The sequence below is a fragment of the Schistocerca gregaria genome, chromosome 3 (genome assembly GCF_023897955.1).
Source record: "Schistocerca gregaria isolate iqSchGreg1 chromosome 3, iqSchGreg1.2, whole genome shotgun sequence".
Lineage (NCBI taxonomy): Eukaryota > Metazoa > Arthropoda > Insecta > Orthoptera > Acrididae > Schistocerca > Schistocerca gregaria.
The window spans coordinates 21,143,460-21,170,148 of record NC_064922.1 but is presented as its reverse complement, the minus strand read 5'-3'; the positions used below and the strand labels follow the sequence as shown (position 1 = coordinate 21,170,148).

Genomic DNA, 26,689 nt, shown 5'->3' with positions numbered 1-26,689 from the left:
GGCCGCTCTTCTAGTGTGGCTGCCCTGTGTCTGCAGGCAGCGAGGGGCTGCAAGCTTTCTGTGTTCGCACCTATATCACCTGTGCTTCCTTGTCAGAGACAGACTATCGCAAAACATACAACTCACTTCATGAATTGATTGCTACGGCATCTGTTATCAGCAGTCACAACCAGCAACACCAGTAGCAGCTGACTGCACGCAAAGAATGGGAACGTGCAGTGGGATTTACGTGAAATCGGCGCAATTGTGGATGCTAATCGTTCGCTTGTATCTGCCTACACACCTCTGCCGGTTGGGAATTATTCCACTTGCATCGCAAGGTGCGCATGTAGGTGTGTTAAAAATTCTGGAGGCGCTGGGTATCGATCGCAGTACCTCTCGCACACTAAGCGAGCGCTCTACCATCTGAGCTACGCCCACCCCCCCCGGTAACTAGTAGTGCTACATACAGTCATATCAACGTCACAGACCCTTGCACTCCCATTATTCCGCAGACAAACACTACTCTCTATGTATCAGTGCGGGTGTCTTTCAGGTTTCGTGCATTCTGTATCGAATCGTAGTTGGCCACAATGAAAGTGGCACGCATAACGTCGAAAATAGAGTTCAGACACCGCTCTGAGTAAGACGAACGTGTTGTCCACCTCTAGACTTCAATGACGTTAAGTCGTGATACCTAAGACAGATCTGCACTCGATGACACCACGATAACAGCCGGTCCCCACACTTACATCTTGCTCTCCTTATGACAGTATACATCATATCAGTCTGTGACGCTGGTTTTGCAACTTCTTGCGTGCGTTTATGTTCGCTGCGACCAACACTTACCATGCACTGACCACAAAACATGGAGGAGCCGGGGCTTGAAACCGAGACCGTTCACACGCTAAGCGAACGATCTGCCAACTGAGCTACAGCTACACACACGACCAAGCCTGGCTATTCTCCATTCTTTGCGACTCTGATGTGCACGGACACGATGGTTGGTTGGTTTGTAGCGGCGAAGGTACCAGAATACAAAGGCGCGGACACGTTCATATACACAAGAGTTCCAAGTAGTTTCGATGCTCTGGTATTACGAATGCAAATTCCGTCTGTTTTGAACGTCTTAAATTGAAAGGGCGGTCACAAATTGGTCCATTTCACTCCTTGTCCACAATCACACAGCACCTGAGGTAACAAGCACATCTCAAGCCCCATTGTGCTCTCCATTGTTCATGCCAACTCAGTGCCTCGCTCTTTGCTACTGTGTCAAACTCTTGTCGTCCAACTGCAAAACACTGGGACACAACAAGTTTCCGCTTCCCCTTTGCACTGATCGTACTACGAAACGCTCCCCAAACTTGGCAATCACCCATGCAGATGACTTTTCCGACTTTACACGACGCTCACGCAACGCTCACGCTAGTGACATCCTTATTTATAGTTCGACGTCGCGCCAAAGCGAATGAGCACATTTCGCCTACGGCTTAGGCCGCTCTTCTAGTGTGGCTGCCCTGTGTCTGCAGGCAGCGAGGGGCTGCAAGCTTTCTGTGTTCGCACCTATATCACCTGTGCTTCCTTGTCAGAGACAGACTATCGCAAAACATACAACTCACTCCATGAATTGATTGCTACGGCATCTGTTATCAGCAGTCACAACCAGCAACACCAGTAGCAGCCGACTGCACGCAAAGAATGGGAACGTGCAGTGGGATTTACGTGAAATCGGCGCAATTGTGGATGCTAATCGTTCGCTTGTATCTGCCTACACACCTCTGCCGGTTGGGAATTATTCCACTTGCATCGCAAGGTGCGCATGTAGGTGTGTTAAAAATTCTGGAGGCGCTGGGTATCGATCCCAGTACCTCTCGCACGCTAAGCGAGCGCTCTACCACCTGAGCTACGCCCACCCCCCCGGTAACTAGTAGTGCTACATACAGTCATATCAACGTCACAGACCCTTGCACTCCCATTATTCCGCAGACAAACACTACTCTCTATGTATCAGTGAGGGTGTCTTTCAGGTTTCGTGCATTCTGTATCGAATCGTAGTTGGCCACAATGAAAGTGGCACGCATAACGTCGAAAATAGAGTTCAGACACCGCTCTGAGTAAGACGAACGTGTTGTCCACCTCTAGACTTCAATGACGTTAAGCCGTGATACCTAAGACAGATCTGCACTCGATGACACCACGATAACAGCCGGTCCCCACACTTACATCTTGCTCTCCTTATGACAGTATACATCATATCAGTCTGTGACGCTGGTTTTGCAACTTCTTGCGTGCGTTTATGTTCGCTGCGACCAACACTTACCATGCACTGACCACAAAACATGGAGGAGCCGGGGCTTGAAACCCAGACCGTTCACACGCTAAGCGAACGATCTGCCAACTGAGCTACAGCTACACACACGACCAAGCCTGGCTATTCTCCATTCTTTGCGACTCTGATGTGCACGGACACGATGGTTGGTTGGTTTGTAGCGGCGAAGGTACCAGAATACAAAGGCGCGGACACGTTCATATACACAAGAGTTCCAAGTAGTTTCGATGCTCTGGTATTACGAATGCAAATTCCGTCTGTTTTGAACGTCTTAAATTGAAAGGGCGGTCACAAATTGGTCCATTTCACTCCTTGTCCACAATCACACAGCACCTGAGGTAACAAGCACATCTCAAGCCCCATTGTGCTCTCCATTGTTCATGCCAACTCAGTGCCTCGCTCTTTGCTACTGTGTCAAACTCTTGTCGTCCAACTGCAAAACACTGGGACACAACAAGTTTCCGCTTCCCCTTTGCACTGATCGTACTACGAAACGCTCCCCAAACTTGGCAATCACCCATGCAGATGACTTTTCCGACTTTACACGACGCTCACGCTAGTGACAGCCTTATTTATAGTTCGACGTCGCGCCAAAGCGAATGAGCACATTTCGCCTACGGCTTAGGCCGCTCTTCTAGTGTGGCTGCCCTGTGTCTGCAGGCAGCGAGGGGCTGCAAGCTTTCTGTGTTCGCACCTATATCACCTGTGCTTCCTTGTCAGAGACAGACTATCGCAAAACATACAACTCACTCCATGAATTGATTGCTACGGCATCTGTTATCAGCAGTCACAACCAGCAACACCAGTAGCAGACGACTGCACGCAAAGAATGGGAACGTGCAGTGGGATTTACGTGAAATCGGCGCAATTGTGGATGCTAATCGTTCGCTTGTATCTGCCTACAAACCTCTGCCGGTTGGGAATTATTCCAATTGCATGGCAAGGTGCGCATGTAGGTGTGTTAAAAATTCTGGAGGCGCTGGGTATCGATCCCAGTACCTCTCGCACGCTATGCGAGCGCTCTACCATCTGAGCTACGCCCACCCCCCCGATAGCTAGTAGTGCTACATACAGTCATATCAACGTCACAGACCCTTGCACTCCCATTATTCCGCAGACAAACACTACTCTCTATGTATCAGTGAGGGTGTCTTTCAGGTTTCGTGCATTCTGTATCGAATCGTAGTTGGCCACAATGAAAGTGGCACGCATAACGTCGAAAATAGAGTTCAGACACCGCTCTGAGTAAGACGAACGTGTTGTCCACCTCTAGACTTCAATGACGTTAAGCCGTGATACCTAAGACAGATCTGCACTCGATGACACCACGATAACAGCCGGTCCCCACACTTACATCTTGCTCTCCTTATGACAGTATACATCATATCAGTCTGTGACGCTGGTTTTGCAACTTCTTGCGTGCGTTTATGTTCGCTGCGACCAACACTTACCATGCACTGACCACAAAACATGGAGGAGCCGGGGCTTCAAACCCAGACCGTTCACACGCTAAGCGAACGATCTGCCAACTGAGCTACAGCTACACACACGACCAAGCCTGGCTATTCTCCATTCTTTGCGACTCTGATGTGCACGGACACGATGGTTGGTTGGTTTGTAGCGGCGAAGGTACCAGAATACAAAGGCGCGGACACGTTCATATACACAAGAGTTCCAAGTAGTTTCGATGCTCTGGTATTACGAATGCAAATTCCGTCTGTTTTGAACGTCTTAAATTGAAAGGGCGGTCACAAATTGGTCCATTTCACTCCTTGTCCACAATCACACAGCACCTGAGGTAACAAGCACATCTCAAGCCCAATTGTGCTCTCCATTGTTCATGCCAACTCAGTGCCTCGCTCTTTGCTACTGTGTCAAACTCTTGTCGTCCAACTGCAAAACACTGGGACACAACAAGTTTCCGCTTCCCCTTTGCACTGATCGTACTACGAAACGCTCCCCAAACTTGGCAATCACCCATGCAGATGACTTTTCCGACTTTACACGACGCTCACGCTAGTAACAGCCTTATTTATAGTTCGACGTCGCGCCAAAGCGAATGAGCACATTTCGCCTACGGCTTAGGCCGCTCTTCTAGTGTGGCTGCCCTGTGTCTGCAGGCAGCGAGGGGCTGCAAGCTTTCTGTGTTCGCACCTATATCACCTGTGCTTCCTTGTCAGAGACAGACTATCGCAAAACATACAACTCACTCCATGAATTGATTGCTACGGCATCTGTTATCAGCAGTCACAACCAGCAACACCAGTAGCAGCTGACTGCACGCAAAGAATGGGAACGTGCAGTGGGATTTACGTGAAATCGGCGCAATTGTGGATGCTAATCGTTCGCTTGTATCTGCCTACACACCTCTGCCGGTTGGGAATTATTCCACTTGCATCGCAAGGTGCGCATGTAGGTGTGTTAAAAATTCTGGAGGCTCTGGGTATCGATCCCAGTACCTCTCGCACACTAAGCGAGCGCTCTACCATCTGAGCTACGCCCACCCCCCCCGGTAACTAGTAGTGCTACATACAGTCATATCAACGTCACAGACCCTTGCACTCCCATTATTCCGCAGACAAACACTACTCTCTATGTATCAGTGAGGGTGTCTTTCAGGTTTCGTGCATTCTGTATCGAATCGTAGTTGGCCACAATGAAAGTGGCACGCATAACGTCGAAAATAGAGTTCAGACACCGCTCTGAGTAAGACGAACGTGTTGTCCACCTCTAGACTTCAATGACGTTAAGCCGTGATACCTAAGACAGATCTGCACTCGATGACACCACGATAACAGCCGGTCCCCACACTTACATCTTGCTCTCCTTATGACAGTATACATCATATCAGTCTGTGACGCTGGTTTTGCAACTTCTTGCGTGCGTTTATGTTCGCTGCGACCAACACTTACCATGCACTGACCACAAAACATGGAGGAGCCGGGGCTTGAAACCGAGACCGTTCACACGCTAAGCGAACGATCTGCCAACTGAGCTACAGCTACACACACGACCAAGCCTGGCTATTCTCCATTCTTTGCGACTCTGATGTGCACGGACACGATGGTTGGTTGGTTTGTAGCGGCGAAGGTACCAGAATACAAAGGGGCGGACACGTTCATATACACAAGAGTTCCAAGTAGTTTCGATGATCTGGTATTACGAATGCAAATTCCGTCTGTTTTGAACGTCTTAAATTGAAAGGGCGGTCACAAATTGGTCCATTTCACTCCTTGTCCACAATCACACAGCACCTGAGGTAACAAGCACATCTCAAGCCCCATTGTGCTCTCCATTGTTCATGCCAACTCAGTGCCTCGCTCTTTGCTACTGTGTCAAACTCTTGTCGTCCAACTGCAAAACACTGGGACACAACAAGTTTCCGCTTCCCCTTTGCACTGATCGTACTACGAAACGCTCCCCAAACTTGGCAATCACCCATGCAGATGACTTTTCCGACTTTACACGACGCTCACGCTAGTGACAGCCTTATTTATAGTTCGACGTCGCGCCAAAGCGAATGAGCACATTTCGCCTACGGCTTAGGCCGCTCTTCTAGTGTGGCTGCCCTGTGTCTGCAGGCAGCGAGGGGCTGCAAGCTTTCTGTGTTCGCACCTATATCACCTGTGCTTCCTTGTCAGAGACAGACTATCGCAAAACATACAACTCACTCCATGAATTGATTGCTACGGCATCTGTTATCAGCAGTCACAACCAGCAACACCAGTAGCAGCTGACTGCACGCAAAGAATGGGAACGTGCAGTGGGATTTACGTGAAATCGGCGCAATTGTGGATGCTAATCGTTCGCTTGTATCTGCCTACACACCTCTGCCGGTTGGGAATTATTCCACTTGCATCGCAAGGTGCGCATGTAGGTGTGTTAAAAATTCTGGAGGCTCTGGGTATCGATCCCAGTACCTCTCGCACACTAAGCGAGCGCTCTACCATCTGAGCTACGCCCACCCCCCCCGGTAACTAGTAGTGCTACATACAGTCATATCAACGTCACAGACCCTTGCACTCCCATTATTCCGCAGACAAACACTACTCTCTATGTATCAGTGCGGGTGTCTTTCAGGTTTCGTGCATTCTGTATCGAATCGTAGTTGGCCACAATGAAAGTGGCACGCATAACGTCGAAAATAGAGTTCAGACACCGCTCTGAGTAAGACGAACGTGTTGTCCACCTCTAGACTTCAATGACGTTAAGCCGTGATACCTAAGACAGATCTGCACTCGATGACACCACGATAACAGCCGGTCCCCACACTTACATCTTGCTCTCCTTATGACAGTATACATCATATCAGTCTGTGACGCTGGTTTTGCAACTTCTTGCGTGCGTTTATGTTCGCTGCGACCAACACTTACCATGCACTGACCACAAAACATGGAGGAGCCGGGGCTTGAAACCGAGACCGTTCACACGCTAAGCGAACGATCTGCCAACTGAGCTACAGCTACACACACGACCAAGCCTGGCTATTCTCCATTCTTTGCGACTCTGATGTGCACGGACACGATGGTTGGTTGGTTTGTAGCGGCGAAGGTACCAGAATACAAAGGGGCGGACACGTTCATATACACAAGAGTTCCAAGTAGTTTCGATGATCTGGTATTACGAATGCAAATTCCGTCTGTTTTGAACGTCTTAAATTGAAAGGGCGGTCACAAATTGGTCCATTTCACTCCTTGTCCACAATCACACAGCACCTGAGGTAACAAGCACATCTCAAGCCCCATTGTGCTCTCCATTGTTCATGCCAACTCAGTGCCTCGCTCTTTGCTACTGTGTCAAACTCTTGTCGTCCAACTGCAAAACACTGGGACACAACAAGTTTCCGCTTCCCCTTTGCACTGATCGTACTACGAAACGCTCCCCAAACTTGGCAATCACCCATGCAGATGACTTTTCCGACTTTACACGACGCTCACGCTAGTGACAGCCTTATTTATAGTTCGACGTCGCGCCAAAGCGAATGAGCACATTTCGCCTACGGCTTAGGCCGCTCTTCTAGTGTGGCTGCCCTGTGTCTGCAGGCAGCGAGGGGCTGCAAGCTTTCTGTGTTCGCACCTATATCACCTGTGCTTCCTTGTCAGAGACAGACTATCGCAAAACATACAACTCACTCCATGAATTGATTGCTACGGCATCTGTTATCAGCAGTCACAACCAGCAACACCAGTAGCAGCCGACTGCACGCAAAGAATGGGAACGTGCAGTGGGATTTACGTGAAATCGGCGCAATTGTGGATGCTAATCGTTCGCTTGTATCTGCCTACACACCTCTGCCGGTTGGGAATTATTCCACTTGCATCGCAAGGTGCGCATGTAGGTGTGTTAAAAATTCTGGAGGCGCTGGGTATCGATCCCAGTACCTCTCGCACGCTAAGCGAGTGCTCTACCACCTGAGCTACGCCCACCCCCCCGGTAACTAGTAGTGCTACATACAGTCATATCAACGTCACAGACCCTTGCACTCCCATTATTCCGCAGACAAACACTACTCTCTATGTATCAGTGAGGGTGTCTTTCAGGTTTCGTGCATTCTGTATCGAATCGTAGTTGGCCACAATGAAAGTGGCACGCATAACGTCGAAAATAGAGTTCAGACACCGCTCTGAGTAAGACGAACGTGTTGTCCACCTCTAGACTTCAATGACGTTAAGCCGTGATACCTAAGACAGATCTGCACTCGATGACACCACGATAACAGCCGGTCCCCACACTTACATCTTGCTCTCCTTATGACAGTATACATCATATCAGTCTGTGACGCTGGTTTTGCAACTTCTTGCGTGCGTTTATGTTCGCTGCGACCAACACTTACCATGCACTGACCACAAAACATGGAGGAGCCGGGGCTTGAAACCCAGACCGTTCACACGCTAAGCGAACGATCTGCCAACTGAGCTACAGCTACACACACGACCAAGCCTGGCTATTCTCCATTCTTTGCGACTCTGATGTGCACGGACACGATGGTTGGTTGGTTTGTAGCGGCGAAGGTACCAGAATACAAAGGCGCGGACACGTTCATATACACAAGAGTTCCAAGTAGTTTCGATGCTCTGGTATTACGAATGCAAATTCCGTCTGTTTTGAACGTCTTAAATTGAAAGGGCGGTCACAAATTGGTCCATTTCACTCCTTGTCCACAATCACACAGCACCTGAGGTAACAAGCACATCTCAAGCCCCATTGTGCTCTCCACTGTTCATGCCAACTCAGTGCCTCGCTCTTTGCTACTGTGTCAAACTCTTGTCGTCCAACTGCAAAACACTGGGACACAACAAGTTTCCGCTTCCCCTTTGCACTGATCGTACTACGAAACGCTCCCCAAACTTGGCAATCACCCATGCAGATGACTTTTCCGACTTTACACGACGCTCACGCAACGCTCACGCTAGTGACAGCCTTATTTATAGTTCGACGTCGCGCCAAAGCGAATGAGCACATTTCGCCTACGGCTTAGGCCGCTCTTCTAGTGTGGCTGCCCTGTGTCTGCAGGCAGCGAGGGGCTGCAAGCTTTCTGTGTTCGCACCTATATCACCTGTGCTTCCTTGTCAGAGACAGACTATCGCAAAACATACAACTCACTCCATGAATTGATTGCTACGGCATCTGTTATCAGCAGTCACAACCAGCAACACCAGTAGCAGGCGACTGCACGCAAAGAATGGGAACGTGCAGTGGGATTTACGTGAAATCGGCGCAATTGTGGATGCTAATCGTTCGCTTGTATCTGCCTACACACCTCTGCCGGTTGGGAATTATTCCACTTGCATCGCAAGGTGCGCATGTAGGTGTGTTAAAAATTCTGGAGGCGCTGGGTATCGATCCCAGTACCTCTCGCACGCTAAGCGAGCGCTCTACCACCTGAGCTACGCCCCCCCCCCGGTAACTAGTAGTGCTACATACAGTCATATCAACGTCACAGACCCTTGCACTCCCATTATTCCGCAGACAAACACTACTCTCTATGTATCAGTGAGGGTGTCTTTCAGGTTTCGTGCATTCTGTATCGAATCGTAGTTGGCCACAATGAAAGTGGCACGCATAACGTCGAAAATAGAGTTCAGACACCGCTCTGAGTAAGACGAACGTGTTGTCCACCTCTAGACTTCAATGACGTTAAGCCGTGATACCTAAGACAGATCTGCACTCGATGACACCACGATAACAGCCGGTCCCCACACTTACATCTTGCTCTCCTTATGACAGTATACATCATATCAGTCTGTGACGCTGGTTTTGCAACTTCTTGCGTGCGTTTATGTTCGCTGCGACCAACACTTACCATGCACTGACCACAAAACATGGAGGAGCCGGGGCTTGAAACCGAGACCGTTCACACGCTAAGCGAACGATCTGCCAACTGAGCTACAGCTACACACACGACCAAGCCTGGCTATTCTCCATTCTTTGCGACTCTGATGTGCACGGACACGATGGTTGGTTGGTTTGTAGCGGCGAAGGTACCAGAATACAAAGGGGCGGACACGTTCATATACACAAGAGTTCCAAGTAGTTTCGATGCTCTGGTATTACGAATGCAAATTCCGTCTGTTTTGAACGTCTTAAATTGAAAGGGCGGTCACAAATTGGTCCATTTCACTCCTTGTCCACAATCACACAGCACCTGAGGTAACAAGCACATCTCAAGCCCCATTGTGCTCTCCATTGTTCATGCCAACTCAGTGCCTCGCTCTTTGCTACTGTGTCAAACTCTTGTCGTCCAACTGCAAAACACTGGGACACAACAAGTTTCCGCTTCCCCTTTGCACTGATCGTACTACGAAACGCTCCCCAAACTTGGCAATCACCCATGCAGATGACTTTTCCGACTTTACACGACGCTCACGCAACGCTCACGCTAGTGACAGCCTTATTTATAGTTCGACGTCGCGCCAAAGCGAATGAGCACATTTCGCCTACGGCTTAGGCCGCTCTTCTAGTGTGGCTGCCCTGTGTCTGCAGGCAGCGAGAGGCTGCAAGCTTTCTGTGTTCGCACCTATATCACCTGTGCTTCCTTGTCAGAGACAGACTATCGCAAAACATACAACTCACTCCATGAATTGATTGCTACGGCATCTGTTATCAGCAGTCACAACCAGCAACACCAGTAGCAGCCGACTGCACGCAAAGAATGGGAACGTGCAGTGGGATTTACGTGAAATCGGCGCAATTGTGGATGCTAATCGTTCGCTTGTATCTGCCTACACACCTCTGCCGGTTGGGAATTATTCCACTTGCATCGCAAGGTGCGCATGTAGGTGTGTTAAAAATTCTGGAGGCGCTGGGTATCGATCCCAGTACCTCTCGCACGCTAAGCGAGCGCTCTACCATCTGAGCTACGCCCACCCCCCCCCGGTAACTAGTAGTGCTACATACAGTCATATCAACGTCACAGACCCTTGCACTCCCATTATTCCGCAGACAAACACTACTCTCTATGTATCAGTGAGGGTGTCTTTCAGGTTTCGTGCATTCTGTATCGAATCGTAGTTGGCCACAATGAAAGTGGCACGCATAACGTCGAAAATAGAGTTCAGACACCGCTCTGAGTAAGACGAACGTGTTGTCCACCTCTAGACTTCAATGACGTTAAGTCGTGATACCTAAGACAGATCTGCACTCGATGACACCACGATAACAGCCGGTCCCCACACTTACATCTTGCTCTCCTTATGACAGTATACATCATATCAGTCTGTGACGCTGGTTTTGCAACTTCTTGCGTGCGTTTATGTTCGCTGCGACCAACACTTACCATGCACTGACCACAAAACATGGAGGAGCCGGGGCTTGAAACCGAGACCGTTCACACGCTAAGCGAACGATCTGCCAACTGAGCTACAGCTACACACACGACCAAGCCTGGCTATTCTCCATTCTTTGCGACTCTGATGTGCACGGACACGATGGTTGGTTGGTTTGTAGCGGCGAAGGTACCAGAATACAAAGGCGCGGACACGTTCATATACACAAGAGTTCCAAGTAGTTTCGATGCTCTGGTATTACGAATGCAAATTCCGTCTGTTTTGAACGTCTTAAATTGAAAGGGCGGTCACAAATTGGTCCATTTCACTCCTTGTCCACAATCACACAGCACCTGAGGTAACAAGCACATCTCAAGCCCCATTGTGCTCTCCATTGTTCATGCCAACTCAGTGCCTCGCTCTTTGCTACTGTGTCAAACTCTTGTCGTCCAACTGCAAAACACTGGGACACAACAAGTTTCCGCTTCCCCTTTGCACTGATCGTACTACGAAACGCTCCCCAAACTTGGCAATCACCCATGCAGATGACTTTTCCGACTTTACACGACGCTCACGCAACGCTCACGCTAGTGACAGCCTTATTTATAGTTCGACGTCGCGCCAAAGCGAATGAGCACATTTCGCCTACGGCTTAGGCCGCTCTTCTAGTGTGGCTGCCCTGTGTCTGCAGGCAGCGAGGGGCTGCAAGCTTTCTGTGTTCGCACCTATATCACCTGTGCTTCCTTGTCAGAGACAGACTATCGCAAAACATACAACTCACTCCATGAATTGATTGCTACGGCATCTGTTATCAGCAGTCACAACCAGCAACACCAGTAGCAGCCGACTGCACGCAAAGAATGGGAACGTGCAGTGGGATTTACGTGAAATCGGCGCAATTGTATATGCTAATCGTTCGCTTGTATCTGCCTACACACCTCTGCCGGTTGGGAATTATTCCACTTGCATCGCAAGGTGCGCATGTAGGTGTGTTAAAAATTCTGGAGGCGCTGGGTATCGATCCCAGTACCTCTCGCACGCTAAGCGAGCGCTCTACCACCTGAGCTACGCCCACCCCCCCGGTAACTAGTAGTGCTACATACAGTCATATCAACGTCACAGACCCTTGCACTCCCATTATTCCGCAGACAAACACTACTCTCTATGTATCAGTGAGGGTGTCTTTCAGGTTTCGTGCATTCTGTATCGAATCGTAGTTGGCCACAATGAAAGTGGCACGCATAACGTCGAAAATAGAGTTCAGACACCGCTCTGAGTAAGACGAACGTGTTGTCCTCCTCTAGACTTCAATGACGTTAAGCCGTGATACCTAAGACAGATCTGCACTCGATGACACCACGATAACAGCCGGTCCCCACACTTACATCTTGCTCTCCTTATGACAGTATACATCATATCAGTCTGTGACGCTGGTTTTGCAACTTCTTGCGTGCGTTTATGTTCGCTGCGACCAACACTTACCATGCACTGACCACAAAACATGGAGGAGCCGGGGCTTGAAACCCAGACCGTTCACACGCTAAGCGAACGATCTGCCAACTGAGCTACAGCTACACACACGACCAAGCCTGGCTATTCTCCATTCTTTGCGACTCTGATGTGCACGGACACGATGGTTGGTTGGTTTGTAGCGGCGAAGGTACCAGAATACAAAGGCGCGGACACGTTCATATACACAAGAGTTCCAAGTAGTTTCGATGCTCTGGTATTACGAATGCAAATTCCGTCTGTTTTGAACGTCTTAAATTGAAAGGGCGGTCACAAATTGGTCCATTTCACTCCTTGTCCACAATCACACAGCACCTGAGGTAACAAGCACATCTCAAGCCCCATTGTGCTCTCCATTGTTCATGCCAACTCAGTGCCTCGCTCTTTGCTACTGTGTCAAACTCTTGTCGTCCAACTGCAAAACACTGGGACACAACAAGTTTCCGCTTCCCCTTTGCACTGATCGTACTACGAAACGCTCCCCAAACTTGGCAATCACCCATGCAGATGACTTTTCCGACTTTACACGACGCTCACGCAACGCTCACGCTAGTGACAGCCTTATTTATAGTTCGACGTCGCGCCAAAGCGAATGAGCACATTTCGCCTACGGCTTAGGCCGCTCTTCTAGTGTGGCTGCCCTGTGTCTGCAGGCAGCGAGGGGCTGCAAGCTTTCTGTGTTCGCACCTATATCACCTGTGCTTCCTTGTCAGAGACAGACTATCGCAAAACATACAACTCACTCCATGAATTGATTGCTACGGCATCTGTTATCAGCAGTCACAACCAGCAACACCAGTAGCAGCCGACTGCACGCAAAGAATGGGAACGTGCAGTGGGATTTACGTGAAATCGGCGCAATTGTGGATGCTAATCGTTCGCTTGTATCTGCCTACACACCTCTGCCGGTTGGGAATTATTCCACTTGCATCGCAAGGTGCGCATGTAGGTGTGTTAAAAATTCTGGAGGCGCTGGGTATCGATCCCAGTACCTCTCGCACGCTACGCGAGCGCTCTACCACCTGAGCTACGCCCACCCCCCCGGAAACTAGTAGTGCTACATACAGTCATATCAACGTCACAGACCCTTGCACTCCCATTATTCCGCAGACAAACACTACTCTCTATGTATCAGTGAGGGTGTCTTTCAGGTTTCGTGCATTCTGTATCGAATCGTAGTTGGCCACAATGAAAGTGGCACGCATAACGTCGAAAATAGAGTTCAGACACCGCTCTGAGTAAGACGAACGTGTTGTCCACCTCTAGACTTCAATGACGTTAAGCCGTGATACCTAAGACAGATCTGCACTCGATGACACCACGATAACAGCCGGTCCCCACACTTACATCTTGCTCTCCTTATGACAGTATACATCATATCAGTCTGTGACGCTGGTTTTGCAACTTCTTGCGTGCGTTTATGTTCGCTGCGACCAACACTTACCATGCACTGACCACAAAACATGGAGGAGCCGGGGCTTGAAACCGAGACCGTTCACACGCTAAGCGAACGATCTGCCAACTGAGCTACAGCTACACACACGACCAAGCCTGGCTATTCTCCATTCTTTGCGACTCTGATGTGCACGGACACGATGGTTGGTTGGTTTGTAGCGGCGAAGGTACCAGAATACAAAGGCGCGGACACGTTCATATACACAAGAGTTCCAAGTAGTTTCGATGCTCTGGTATTACGAATGCAAATTCCGTCTGTTTTGAACGTCTTAAATTGAAAGGGCGGTCACAAATTGGTCCATTTCACTCCTTGTCCACAATCACACAGCACCTGAGGTAACAAGCACATCTCAAGCCCCATTGTGCTCTCCATTGTTCATGCCAACTCAGTGCCTCGCTCTTTGCTACTGTGTCAAACTCTTGTCGTCCAACTGCAAAACACTGGGACACAACAAGTTTCCGCTTCCCCTTTGCACTGATCGTACTACGAAACGCTCCCCAAACTTGGCAATCACCCATGCAGATGACTTTTCCGACTTTACACGACGCTCACGCAACGCTCACGCTAGTGACAGCCTTATTTATAGTTCGACGTCGCGCCAAAGCGAATGAGCACATTTCGCCTACGGCTTAGGCCGCTCTTCTAGTGTGGCTGCCCTGTGTCTGCAGGCAGCGAGGGGCTGCAAGCTTTCTGTGTTCGCACCTATATCACCTGTGCTTCCTTGTCAGAGACAGACTATCGCAAAACATACAACTCACTCCATGAATTGATTGCTACGGCATCTGTTATCAGCAGTCACAACCAGCAACACCAGTAGCAGCCGACTGCACGCAAAGAATGGGAACGTGCAGTGGGATTTACGTGAAATCGGCGCAATTGTGGATGCTAATCGTATCTGCCTACACACCTCTGCCGGTTGGGAATTATTCCACTTGCATCGCAAGGTGCGCATGTAGGTGTGTTAAAAATTCTGGAGGCGCTGGGTATCGATCCCAGTACCTCTCGCACGCTAAGCGAGCGCTCTACCATCTGAGCTACGCCCACCCCCCCGGTAACTAGTAGTGCTACATACAGTCATATCAACGTCACAGACCCTTGCACTCCCATTATTCCGCAGACAAACACTACTCTCTATGTATCAGTGAGGGTGTCTTTCAGGTTTCGTTCATTCTGTATCGAATCGTAGTTGGCCACAATGAAAGTGGCACGCATAACGTCGAAAATAGAGTTCAGACACCGCTCTGAGTAAGACGAACGTGTTGTCCACCTCTAGACTTCAATGACGTTAAGCCGTGATACCTAAGACAGATCTGCACTCGATGACACCACGATAACAGCCGGTCCCCACACTTACATCTTGCTCTCCTTATGACAGTATACATCATATCAGTCTGTGACGCTGGTTTTGCAACTTCTTGCGTGCGTTTATGTTCGCTGCGACCAACACTTACCATGCACTGACCACAAAACATGGAGGAGCCGGGGCTTGAAACCGAGACCGTTCACACGCTAAGCGAACGATCTGCCAACTGAGCTACAGCTACACACACGACCAAGCCTGGCTATTCTCCATTCTTTGCGACTCTGATGTGCACGGACACGATGGTTGGTTGGTTTGTAGCGGCGAAGGTACCAGAATACAAAGGCGCGGACACGTTCATATACACAAGAGTTCCAAGTAGTTTCGATGCTCTGGTATTACGAATGCAAATTCCGTCTGTTTTGAACGTCTTAAATTGAAAGGGCGGTCACAAATTGGTCCATTTCACTCCTTGTCCACAATCACACAGCACCTGAGGTAACAAGCACATCTCAAGCCCCATTGTGCTCTCCATTGTCCATGCCAACTCAGTGCCTCGCTCTTTGCTACTGTGTCAAACTCTTGTCGTCCAACTGCAAAACACTGGGACACAACAAGTTTCCGCTTCCCCTTTGCACTGATCGTACTACGAAACGCTCCCCAAACTTGGCAATCACCCATGCAGATGACTTTTCCGACTTTACACGACGCTCACGCAACGCTCACGCTAGTGACAGCCTTATTTATAGTTCGACGTCGCGCCAAAGCGAATGAGCACATTTCGCCTACGGCTTAGGCCGCTCTTCTAGTGTGGCTGCCCTGTGTCTGCAGGCAGCGAGGGGCTGCAAGCTTTCTGTGTTCGCACCTATATCACCTGTGCTTCCTTGTCAGAGACAGACTATCGCAAAACATACAACTCACTCCATGAATTGATTGCTACGGCATCTGTTATCAGCAGTCACAACCAGCAACACCAGTAGCAGCCGACTGCACGCAAAGAATGGGAACGTGCAGTGGGATTTACGTGAAATCGGCGCAATTGTATATGCTAATCGTTCGCTTGTATCTGCCTACACACCTCTGCCGGTTGGGAATTATTCCACTTGCATCGCAAGGTGCACATGTAGGTGTGTTTAAAATTCTGGAGGCGCTGGGTATCGATCCCAGTACCTCTCGCACGCTAAGCGAGCGCTCTACCATCTGAGCTACGCCCACCCCCCCCGGTAACTAGTAGTGCTACATACAGTCATATCAACGTCACAGACCCTTGCACTCCCATTATTCCGCAGACAAACACTACTCTCTATGTATCAGTGAGGGTGTCTTTCAGGTTTCGTGCATTCTGTATCGAATCGTAGTTGGCCACAATGAAAGTGGCACGCATAACGTCGAAAATAGAGTTCAGACACCGCTCTGAGTAAGACGAACGTGTTGTCCACCTCTAGACTTCAATGACGTTAAGCCGTGATACCTAAGACAGATCTGCACTCGATGACACCACGATAACAGCCGGTCCCCACACTTACATCTTGCTCTCCTTATGACAGTATACATCATATCAGTCTGTGACGCTGGTTTTGCAACTTCTTGCGTGCGTTTATGTTCGCTGCGACCAACACTTACCATGCACTGACCACAAAACATGGAGGAGCCGGGGCTTGAAACCGAGACCGTTCACACGCTAAGCGAACGATCTGCCAACTGAGTTACAGCTACACACACGACCAAGCCTGGCTATTCTCCATTCTTTGCGACTCTGATGTGCACGGACACGATGGTTGGTTGGTTTGTAGCGGCGAAGGTACCAGAATACAAAGGCGCGGACACGTTCATATACAGAAGAGTTCCAAGTAGTTTCGATGCTCTGGTATTACGAATGCAAATTCCGTCTGTTTTGAACGTCTTAAATTGAAAGGGCGGTCACAAATTGGTCCATTTCACTCCTTGTCCACAATCACACAGCACCTGAGGTAACAAGCACATCTCAAGCCCCATTGTGCTCTCCATTGTTCATGCCAACTCAGTGCCTCGCTCTTTGCTACTGTGTCAAACTCTTGTCGTCCAACTGCAAAACACTGGGACACAACAAGTTTCCGCTTCCCCTTTGCACTGATCGTACTACGAAACGCTCCCCAAACTTGGCAATCACCCATGCAGATGACTTTTCCGACTTTACACGACGCTCACGCAACGCTCACGCTAGTGACAGCCTTATTTATAGTTCGACGTCGCGCCAAAGCGAATGAGCACATTTCGCCTACGGCTTAGGCCGCTCTTCTAGTGTGGCTGCCCTGTGTCTGCAGGCAGCGAGGGGCTGCAAGCTTTCTGTGTTCGCACCTATATCACCTGTGCTTCCTTGTCAGAGACAGACTATCGCAAAACATACAACTCACTCCATGAATTGATTGCTACGGCATCTGTTATCAGCAGTCACAACCAGCAACACCAGTAGCAGCCGACTGCACGCAAAGAATGGGAACGTGCAGTGGGATTTACGTGAAATCGGCGCAATTGTGGATGCTAATCGTATCTGCCTACACACCTCTGCCGGTTGGGAATTATTCCACTTGCATCGCAAGGTGCGCATGTAGGTGTGTTAAAAATTCTGGAGGCGCTGGGTATCGATCCCAGTACCTCTCGCACGCTAAGCGAGCGCTCTACCATCTGAGCTACGCCCACCCCCCCGGTAACTAGTAGTGCTACATACAGTCATATCAACGTCACAGACCCTTGCACTCCCATTATTCCGCAGACAAACACTACTCTCTATGTATCAGTGAGGGTGTCTTTCAGGTTTCGTTCATTCTGTATCGAATCGTAGTTGGCCACAATGAAAGTGGCACGCATAACGTCGAAAATAGAGTTCAGACACCGCTCTGAGTAAGACGAACGTGTTGTCCACCTCTAGACTTCAATGACGTTAAGCCGTGATACCTAAGACAGATCTGCACTCGATGACACCACGATAACAGCCGGTCCCCACACTTACATCTTGCTCTCCTTATGACAGTATACATCATATCAGTCTGTGACGCTGGTTTTGCAACTTCTTGCGTGCGTTTATGTTCGCTGCGACCAACACTTACCATGCACTGACCACAAAACATGGAGGAGCCGGGGCTTGAAACCGAGACCGTTCACACGCTAAGCGAACGATCTGCCAACTGAGCTACAGCTACACACACGACCAAGCCTGGCTATTCTCCATTCTTTGCGACTCTGATGTGCACGGACACGATGGTTGGTTGGTTTGTAGCGGCGAAGGTACCAGAATACAAAGGCGCGGACACGTTCATATACACAAGAGTTCCAAGTAGTTTCGATGCTCTGGTATTACGAATGCAAATTCCGTCTGTTTTGAACGTCTTAAATTGAAAGGGCGGTCACAAATTGGTCCATTTCACTCCTTGTCCACAATCACACAGCACCTGAGGTAACAAGCACATCTCAAGCCCCATTGTGCTCTCCATTGTCCATGCCAACTCAGTGCCTCGCTCTTTGCTACTGTGTCAAACTCTTGTCGTCCAACTGCAAAACACTGGGACACAACAAGTTTCCGCTTCCCCTTTGCACTGATCGTACTACGAAACGCTCCCCAAACTTGGCAATCACCCATGCAGATGACTTTTCCGACTTTACACGACGCTCACGCAACGCTCACGCTAGTGACAGCCTTATTTATAGTTCGACGTCGCGCCAAAGCGAATGAGCACATTTCGCCTACGGCTTAGGCCGCTCTTCTAGTGTGGCTGCCCTGTGTCTGCAGGCAGCGAGGGGCTGCAAGCTTTCTGTGTTCGCACCTATATCACCTGTGCTTCCTTGTCAGAGACAGACTATCGCAAAACATACAACTCACTCCATGAATTGATTGCTACGGCATCTGTTATCAGCAGTCACAACCAGCAACACCAGTAGCAGCCGACTGCACGCAAAGAATGGGAACGTGCAGTGGGATTTACGTGAAATCGGCGCAATTGTATATGCTAATCGTTCGCTTGTATCTGCCTACACACCTCTGCCGGTTGGGAATTATTCCACTTGCATCGCAAGGTGCGCATGTAGGTGTGTTTAAAATTCTGGAGGCGCTGGGTATCGATCCCAGTACCTCTCGCACGCTAAGCGAGCGCTCTACCATCTGAGCTACGCCCACCCCCCCGGTAACTAGTAGTGCTACATACAGTCATATCAACGTCACAGACCCTTGCACTCCCATTATTCCGCAGACAAACACTACTCTCTATGTATCAGTGAGGGTGTCTTTCAGGTTTCGTGCATTCTGTATCGAATCGTAGTTGGCCACAATGAAAGTGGCACGCATAACGTCGAAAATAGAGTTCAGACACCGCTCTGAGTAAGACGAACGTGTTGTCCACCTCTAGACTTCAATGACGTTAAGCCGTGATACCTAAGACAGATCTGCACTCGATGACACCACGATAACAGCCGGTCCCCACACTTACATCTTGCTCTCCTTATGACAGTATACATCATATCAGTCTGTGACGCTGGTTTTGCAACTTCTTGCGTGCGTTTATGTTCGCTGCGACCAACACTTACCATGCACTGACCACAAAACATGGAGGAGCCGGGGCTTGAAACCGAGACCGTTCACACGCTAAGCGAACGATCTGCCAACTGAGTTACAGCTACACACACGACCAAGCCTGGCTATTCTCCATTCTTTGCGACTCTGATGTGCACGGACACGATGGTTGGTTGGTTTGTAGCGGCGAAGGTACCAGAATACAAAGGCGCGGACACGTTCATATACAGAAGAGTTCCAAGTAGTTTCGATGCTCTGGTATTACGAATGCAAATTCCGTCTGTTTTGAACGTCTTAAATTGAAAGGGCGGTCACAAATTGGTCCATTTCACTCCTTGTCCACAATCACACAGCACCTGAGGTAACAAGCACATCTCAAGCCCCATTGTGCTCTCCATTGTTCATGCCAACTCAGTGCCTCGCTCTTTGCTACTGTGTCAAACTCTTGTCGTCCAACTGCAAAACACTGGGACACAACAAGTTTCCGCTTCCCCTTTGCACTGATCGTACTACGAAACGCTCCCCAAACTTGGCAATCACCCATGCAGATGACTTTTCCGACTTTACACGACGCTCACGCAACGCTCACGCTAGTGACAGCCTTATTTATAGTTCGACGTCGCGCCAAAGCGAATGAGCACATTTCGCCTACGGCTTAGGCCGCTCTTCTAGTGTGGCTGCCCTGTGTCTGCAGGCAGCGAGGGGCTGCAAGCTTTCTGTGTTCGCACCTATATCACCTGTGCTTCCTTGTCAGAGACAGACTATCGCAAAACATACAACTCACTCCATGAATTGATTGCTACGGCATCTGTTATCAGCAGTCACAACCAGCAACACCAGTAGCAGCCGACTGCACGCAAAGAATGGGAACGTGCAGTGGGATTTACGTGAAATCGGCGCAATTGTGGATGCTAATCGTATCTGCCTACACACCTCTGCCGGTTGGGAATTATTCCACTTGCATCGCAAGGTGCGCATGTAGGTGTGTTAAAAATTCTGGAGGCGCTGGGTATCGATCCCAGTACCTCTCGCACGCTAAGCGAGCGCTCTACCATCTGAGCTACGCCCACCCCCCCGGTAACTAGTAGTGCTACATACAGTCATATCAACGTCACAGACCCTTGCACTCCCATTATTCCGCAGACAAACACTACTCTCTATGTATCAGTGAGGGTGTCTTTCAGGTTTCGTTCATTCTGTATCGAATCGTAGTTGGCCACAATGAAAGTGGCACGCATAACGTCGAAAATAGAGTTCAGACACCGCTCTGAGTAAGACGAACGTGTTGTCCACCTCTAGACTTCAATGACGTTAAGCCGTGATACCTAAGACAGATCTGCACTCGATGACACCACGATAACAGCCGGTCCCCACACTTACATCTTGCTCTCCTTATGACAGTATACATCATATCAGTCTGTGACGCTGGTTTTGCAACTTCTTGCGTGCGTTTATGTTCGCTGCGACCAACACTTACCATGCACTGACCACAAAACATGGAGGAGCCGGGGCTTGAAACCGAGACCGTTCACACGCTAAGCGAACGATCTGCCAACTGAGCTACAGCTACACACACGACCAAGCCTGGCTATTCTCCATTCTTTGCGACTCTGATGTGCACGGACACGATGGTTGGTTGGTTTGTAGCGGCGAAGGTACCAGAATACAAAGGCGCGGACACGTTCATATACACAAGAGTTCCAAGTAGTTTCGATGCTCTGGTATTACGAATGCAAATTCCGTCTGTTTTGAACGTCTTAAATTGAAAGGGCGGTCACAAATTGGTCCATTTCACTCCTTGTCCACAATCACACAGCACCTGAGGTAACAAGCACATCTCAAGCCCCATTGTGCTCTCCATTGTCCATGCCAACTCAGTGCCTCGCTCTTTGCTACTGTGTCAAACTCTTGTCGTCCAACTGCAAAACACTGGGACACAACAAGTTTCCGCTTCCCCTTTGCACTGATCGTACTACGAAACGCTCCCCAAACTTGGCAATCACCCATGCAGATGACTTTTCCGACTTTACACGACGCTCACGCTAGTGACAGCCTTATTTATAGTTCGACGTCGCGCCAAAGCGAATGAGCACATTTCGCCTACGGCTTAGGCCGCTCTTCTAGTGTGGCTGCCCTGTGTCTGCAGGCAGCGAGGGGCTGCAAGCTTTCTGTGTTCGCACCTATATCACCTGTGCTTCCTTGTCAGAGACAGACTATCGCAAAACATACAACTCACTCCATGAATTGATTGCTACGGCATCTGTTATCAGCAGTCACAACCAGCAACACCAGTAGCAGCCGACTGCACGCAAAGAATGGGAACGTGCAGTGGGATTTACGTGAAATCGGCGCAATTGTATATGCTAATCGTTCGCTTGTATCTGCCTACACACCTCTGCCGGTTGGGAATTATTCCACTTGCATCGCAAGGTGCGCATGTAGGTGTGTTTAAAATTCTGGAGGCGCTGGGTATCGATCCCAGTACCTCTCGCACGCTAAGCGAGCGCTCTACCATCTGAGCTACGCCCACCCCCCCGGTAACTAGTAGTGCTACATACAGTCATATCAACGTCACAGACCCTTGCACTCCCATTATTCCGCAGACAAACACTACTCTCTATGTATCAGTGAGGGTGTCTTTCAGGTTTCGTGCATTCTGTATCGAATCGTAGTTGGCCACAATGAAAGTGGCACGCATAACGTCGAAAATAGAGTTCAGACACCGCTCTGAGTAAGACGAACGTGTTGTCCACCTCTAGACTTCAATGACGTTAAGCCGTGATACCTAAGACAGATCTGCACTCGATGACACCACGATAACAGCCGGTCCCCACACTTACATCTTGCTCTCCTTATGACAGTATACATCATATCAGTCTGTGACGCTGGTTTTGCAACTTCTTGCGTGCGTTTATGTTCGCTGCGACCAACACTTACCATGCACTGACCACAAAACATGGAGGAGCCGGGGCTTGAAACCGAGACCGTTCACACGCTAAGCGAACGATCTGCCAACTGAGTTACAGCTACACACACGACCAAGCCTGGCTATTCTCCATTCTTTGCGACTCTGATGTGCACGGACACGATGGTTGGTTGGTTTGTAGCGGCGAAGGTACCAGAATACAAAGGCGCGGACACGTTCATATACAGAAGAGTTCCAAGTAGTTTCGATGCTCTGGTATTACGAATGCAGATTCCGTCTGTTTTGAACGTCTTAAATTGAAAGGGCGGTCACAAATTGGTCCATTTCACTCCTTGTCCACAATCACACAGCACCTGAGGTAACAAGCACATCTCAAGCCCCATTGTGCTCTCCATTGTTCATGCCAACTCAGTGCCTCGCTCTTTGCTACTGTGTCAAACTCTTGTCGTCCAACTGCAAAACACTGGGACACAACAAGTTTCCGCTTCCCCTTTGCACTGATCGTACTACGAAACGCTCCCCAAACTTGGCAATCACCCATGCAGATGACTTTTCCGACTTTACACGACGCTCACGCAACGCTCACGCTAGTGACAGCCTTATTTATAGTTCGACGTCGCGCCAAAGCGAATGAGCACATTTCGCCTACGGCTTAGGCCGCTCTTCTAGTGTGGCTGCCCTGTGTCTGCAGGCAGCGAGGGGCTGCAAGCTTTCTGTGTTCGCACCTATATCACCTGTGCTTCCTTGTCAGAGACAGACTATCGCAAAACATACAACTCACTCCATGAATTGATTGCTACGGCATCTGTTATCAGCAGTCACAACCAGCAACACCAGTAGCAGCCGACTGCACGCAAAGAATGGGAACGTGCAGTGGGATTTACGTGAAATCGGCGCAATTGTATATGCTAATCGTTCGCTTGTATCTGCCTACACACCTCTGCCGGTTGGGAATTATTCCACTTGCATCGCAAGGTGCGCATGTAGGTGTGTATAAAATTCTGGAGGCGCTGGGTATCGATCCCAGTACCTCTCGCACGCAAAGCGAGCGCTCTACCATCTGAGCTACGCCCACCCCCCCGGTAACTAGTAGTGCTACATACAGTCATATCAACGTCACAGACCCTTGCACTCCCATTATTCCGCAGACAAACACTACTCTCTATGTATCAGTGAGGGTGTCTTTCAGGTTTCGTGCATTCTGTATCGAATCGTAGTTGGCCACAATGAAAGTGGCACGCATAACGTCGAAAATAGAGTTCAGACACCGCTCTGAGTAAGATGAACGTGTTGTCCACCTCTAGACTTCAATGACGTTAAGCCGTGATACCTAAGACAGATCTGCACTCGATGACACCACGATAACAGCCGGTCCCCACACTTACATCTTGCTCTCCTTATGACAGTATACATCATATCAGTCTGTGACGCTGGTTTTGCAACTTCTTGCGTGCGTTTATGTTCGCTGCGACCAACACTTACCATGCACTGACCACAAAACATGGAGGAGCCGGGGCTTGAAACCCAGACCGTTCACACGCTAAGCGAACGATCTGCCAACTGAGCTACAGCTACACACACGACCAAGCCTGGCTATTCTCCATTGTTTGCGACTCTGATGTGCACGGACACGATAGTTGGTTGGTTTGTAGCGGCGAAGGTACCAGAATACAAAGGCGCGGACACGTTCATATACACAAGAGTTCCAAGTAGTTTCGATGCTCTGGTATTACGAATGCAAATTCCGTCTGTTTTGAACGTCTTAAATTGAAAGGGCGGTCACAAATTGGTCCATTTCACTCCTTGTCCACAATCACACAGCACCTGAGGTAACAAGCACATCTCAAGCCCCATTGTGCTCTCCATTGTTCATGCCAACTCAGTGCCTCGCTCTTTGCTACTGTGTCAAACTCTTGTCGTCCAACTGCAAAACACTGGGACACAACAAGTTTCCGCTTCCCCTTTGCACTGATCGTACTACGAAACGCTCCCCAAACTTGGCAATCACCCATGCAGATGACTTTTCCGACTTTACACGACGCTCACGCAACGCTCACGCTAGTGACAGCCTTATTTATAGTTCGACGTCGCGCCAAAGCGAATGAGCACATTTCGCCTACGGCTTAGGCCGCTCTTCTAGTGTGGCTGCCCTGTGTCTGCAGGCAGCGAGGGGCTGCAAGCTTTCTGTGTTCGCACCTATATCACCTGTGCTTCCTTGTCAGAGACAGACTATCGCAAAACATACAACTCACTCCATGAATTGATTGCTACGGCATCTGTTATCAGCAGTCACAACCAGCAACACCAGTAGCAGCCGACTGCACGCAAAGAATGGGAACGTGCAGTGGGATTTACGTGAAATCGGCGCAATTGTGGATGCTAATCGTATCTGCCTACACACCTCTGCCGGTTGGGAATTATTCCACTTGCATCGCAAGGTGCGCATGTAGGTGTGTTAAAAATTCTGGAGGCGCTGGGTATCGATCCCAGTACCTCTCGCACGCTAAGCGAGCGCTCTACCATCTGAGCTACGCCCACCCCCCCGGTAACTAGTAGTGCTACATACAGTCATATCAACGTCACAGACCCTTGCACTCCCATTATTCCGCAGACAAACACTACTCTCTATGTATCAGTGAGGGTGTCTTTCAGGTTTCGTTCATTCTGTATCGAATCGTAGTTGGCCACAATGAAAGTGGCACGCATAACGTCGAAAATAGAGTTCAGACACCGCTCTGAGTAAGACGAACGTGTTGTCCACCTCTAGACTTCAATGACGTTGAGCCGTGATACCTAAGACAGATCTGCACTCGATGACACCACGATAACAGCCGGTCCCCACACTTACATCTTGCTCTCCTTATGACAGTATACATCATATCAGTCTGTGACGCTGGTTTTGCAACTTCTTGCGTGCGTTTATGTTCGCTGCGACCAACACTTACCATGCACTGACCACAAAACATGGAGGAGCCGGGGCTTGAAACCGAGACCGTTCACACGCTAAGCGAACGATCTGCCAACTGAGCTACAGCTACACACACGACCAAGCCTGGCTATTCTCCATTCTTTGCGACTCTGATGTGCACGGACACGATGGTTGGTTGGTTTGTAGCGGCGAAGGTACCAGAATACAAAGGCGCGGACACGTTCATATACACAAGAGTTCCAAGTAGTTTCGATGCTCTGGTATTACGAATGCAAATTCCGTCTGTTTTGAACGTCTTAAATTGAAAGGGCGGTCACAAATTGGTCCATTTCACTCCTTGTCCACAATCACACAGCACCTGAGGTAACAAGCACATCTCAAGCCCCATTGTGCTCTCCATTGTTCATGCCAACTCAGTGCCTCGCTCTTTGCTACTGTGTCAAACTCTTGTCGTCCAACTGCAAAACACTGGGACACAACAAGTTTCCGCTTCCCCTTTGCACTGATCGTACTACGAAACGCTCCCCAAACTTGGCAATCACCCATGCAGATGACTTTTCCGACTTTACACGACGCTCACGCTAGTGACAGCCTTATTTATAGTTCGACGTCGCGCCAAAGCGAATGAGCACATTTCGCCTACGGCTTAGGCCGCTCTTCTAGTGTGGCTGCCCTGTGTCTGCAGGCAGCGAGGGGCTGCAAGCTTTCTGTGTTCGCACCTATATCACCTGTGCTTCCTTGTCAGAGACAGACTATCGCAAAACATACAACTCACTCCATGAATTGATTGCTACGGCATCTGTTATCAGCAGTCACAACCAGCAACACCAGTAGCAGCCGACTGCACGCAAAGAATGGGAACGTGCAGTGGGATTTACGTGAAATCGGCGCAATTGTATATGCTAATCGTTCGCTTGTATCTGCCTACACACCTCTGCCGGTTGGGAATTATT

At 49.4% G+C, this 26,689-nt stretch overlaps 13 non-coding genes across 13 annotated transcripts; all 13 read right to left on the bottom strand.

Moving 5' to 3' along the window:
* Positions 1-1,819: 1,819 nt before the first annotated feature.
* Trnaa-agc (transfer RNA alanine (anticodon AGC)) lies at positions 1,820-1,893 on the bottom strand. The gene has a single exon. It is a non-coding gene; the product is annotated as a tRNA-Ala (tRNA).
* A 5,768-nt stretch (positions 1,894-7,661) lies between these two features.
* Positions 7,662-7,735, bottom strand: Trnaa-agc (transfer RNA alanine (anticodon AGC)). Its single transcript has one exon. It is a non-coding gene; the product is annotated as a tRNA-Ala (tRNA).
* A 1,397-nt stretch (positions 7,736-9,132) lies between these two features.
* On the bottom strand, positions 9,133-9,205 carry Trnaa-agc (transfer RNA alanine (anticodon AGC)). Its single transcript has one exon. It is a non-coding gene; the product is annotated as a tRNA-Ala (tRNA).
* A 1,397-nt stretch (positions 9,206-10,602) lies between these two features.
* On the bottom strand, positions 10,603-10,676 carry Trnaa-agc (transfer RNA alanine (anticodon AGC)). The gene has a single exon. It is a non-coding gene; the product is annotated as a tRNA-Ala (tRNA).
* A 1,399-nt stretch (positions 10,677-12,075) lies between these two features.
* Trnaa-agc (transfer RNA alanine (anticodon AGC)) lies at positions 12,076-12,149 on the bottom strand. The gene has a single exon. It is a non-coding gene; the product is annotated as a tRNA-Ala (tRNA).
* Positions 12,150-15,009: 2,860 nt separating this feature from the next.
* Trnaa-agc (transfer RNA alanine (anticodon AGC)) lies at positions 15,010-15,083 on the bottom strand. Its single transcript has one exon. It is a non-coding gene; the product is annotated as a tRNA-Ala (tRNA).
* Positions 15,084-16,480: 1,397 nt separating this feature from the next.
* Positions 16,481-16,554, bottom strand: Trnaa-agc (transfer RNA alanine (anticodon AGC)). Its single transcript has one exon. It is a non-coding gene; the product is annotated as a tRNA-Ala (tRNA).
* Positions 16,555-17,944: 1,390 nt separating this feature from the next.
* Positions 17,945-18,018, bottom strand: Trnaa-agc (transfer RNA alanine (anticodon AGC)). Its single transcript has one exon. It is a non-coding gene; the product is annotated as a tRNA-Ala (tRNA).
* Positions 18,019-19,415: 1,397 nt separating this feature from the next.
* On the bottom strand, positions 19,416-19,489 carry Trnaa-agc (transfer RNA alanine (anticodon AGC)). The gene has a single exon. It is a non-coding gene; the product is annotated as a tRNA-Ala (tRNA).
* A 1,389-nt stretch (positions 19,490-20,878) lies between these two features.
* Positions 20,879-20,952, bottom strand: Trnaa-agc (transfer RNA alanine (anticodon AGC)). The gene has a single exon. It is a non-coding gene; the product is annotated as a tRNA-Ala (tRNA).
* A 1,386-nt stretch (positions 20,953-22,338) lies between these two features.
* Positions 22,339-22,412, bottom strand: Trnaa-agc (transfer RNA alanine (anticodon AGC)). Its single transcript has one exon. It is a non-coding gene; the product is annotated as a tRNA-Ala (tRNA).
* Positions 22,413-23,809: 1,397 nt separating this feature from the next.
* Positions 23,810-23,883, bottom strand: Trnaa-ugc (transfer RNA alanine (anticodon UGC)). Its single transcript has one exon. It is a non-coding gene; the product is annotated as a tRNA-Ala (tRNA).
* Positions 23,884-25,272: 1,389 nt separating this feature from the next.
* On the bottom strand, positions 25,273-25,346 carry Trnaa-agc (transfer RNA alanine (anticodon AGC)). Its single transcript has one exon. It is a non-coding gene; the product is annotated as a tRNA-Ala (tRNA).
* Between the last annotated feature and the right edge of the window lie 1,343 nt (positions 25,347-26,689).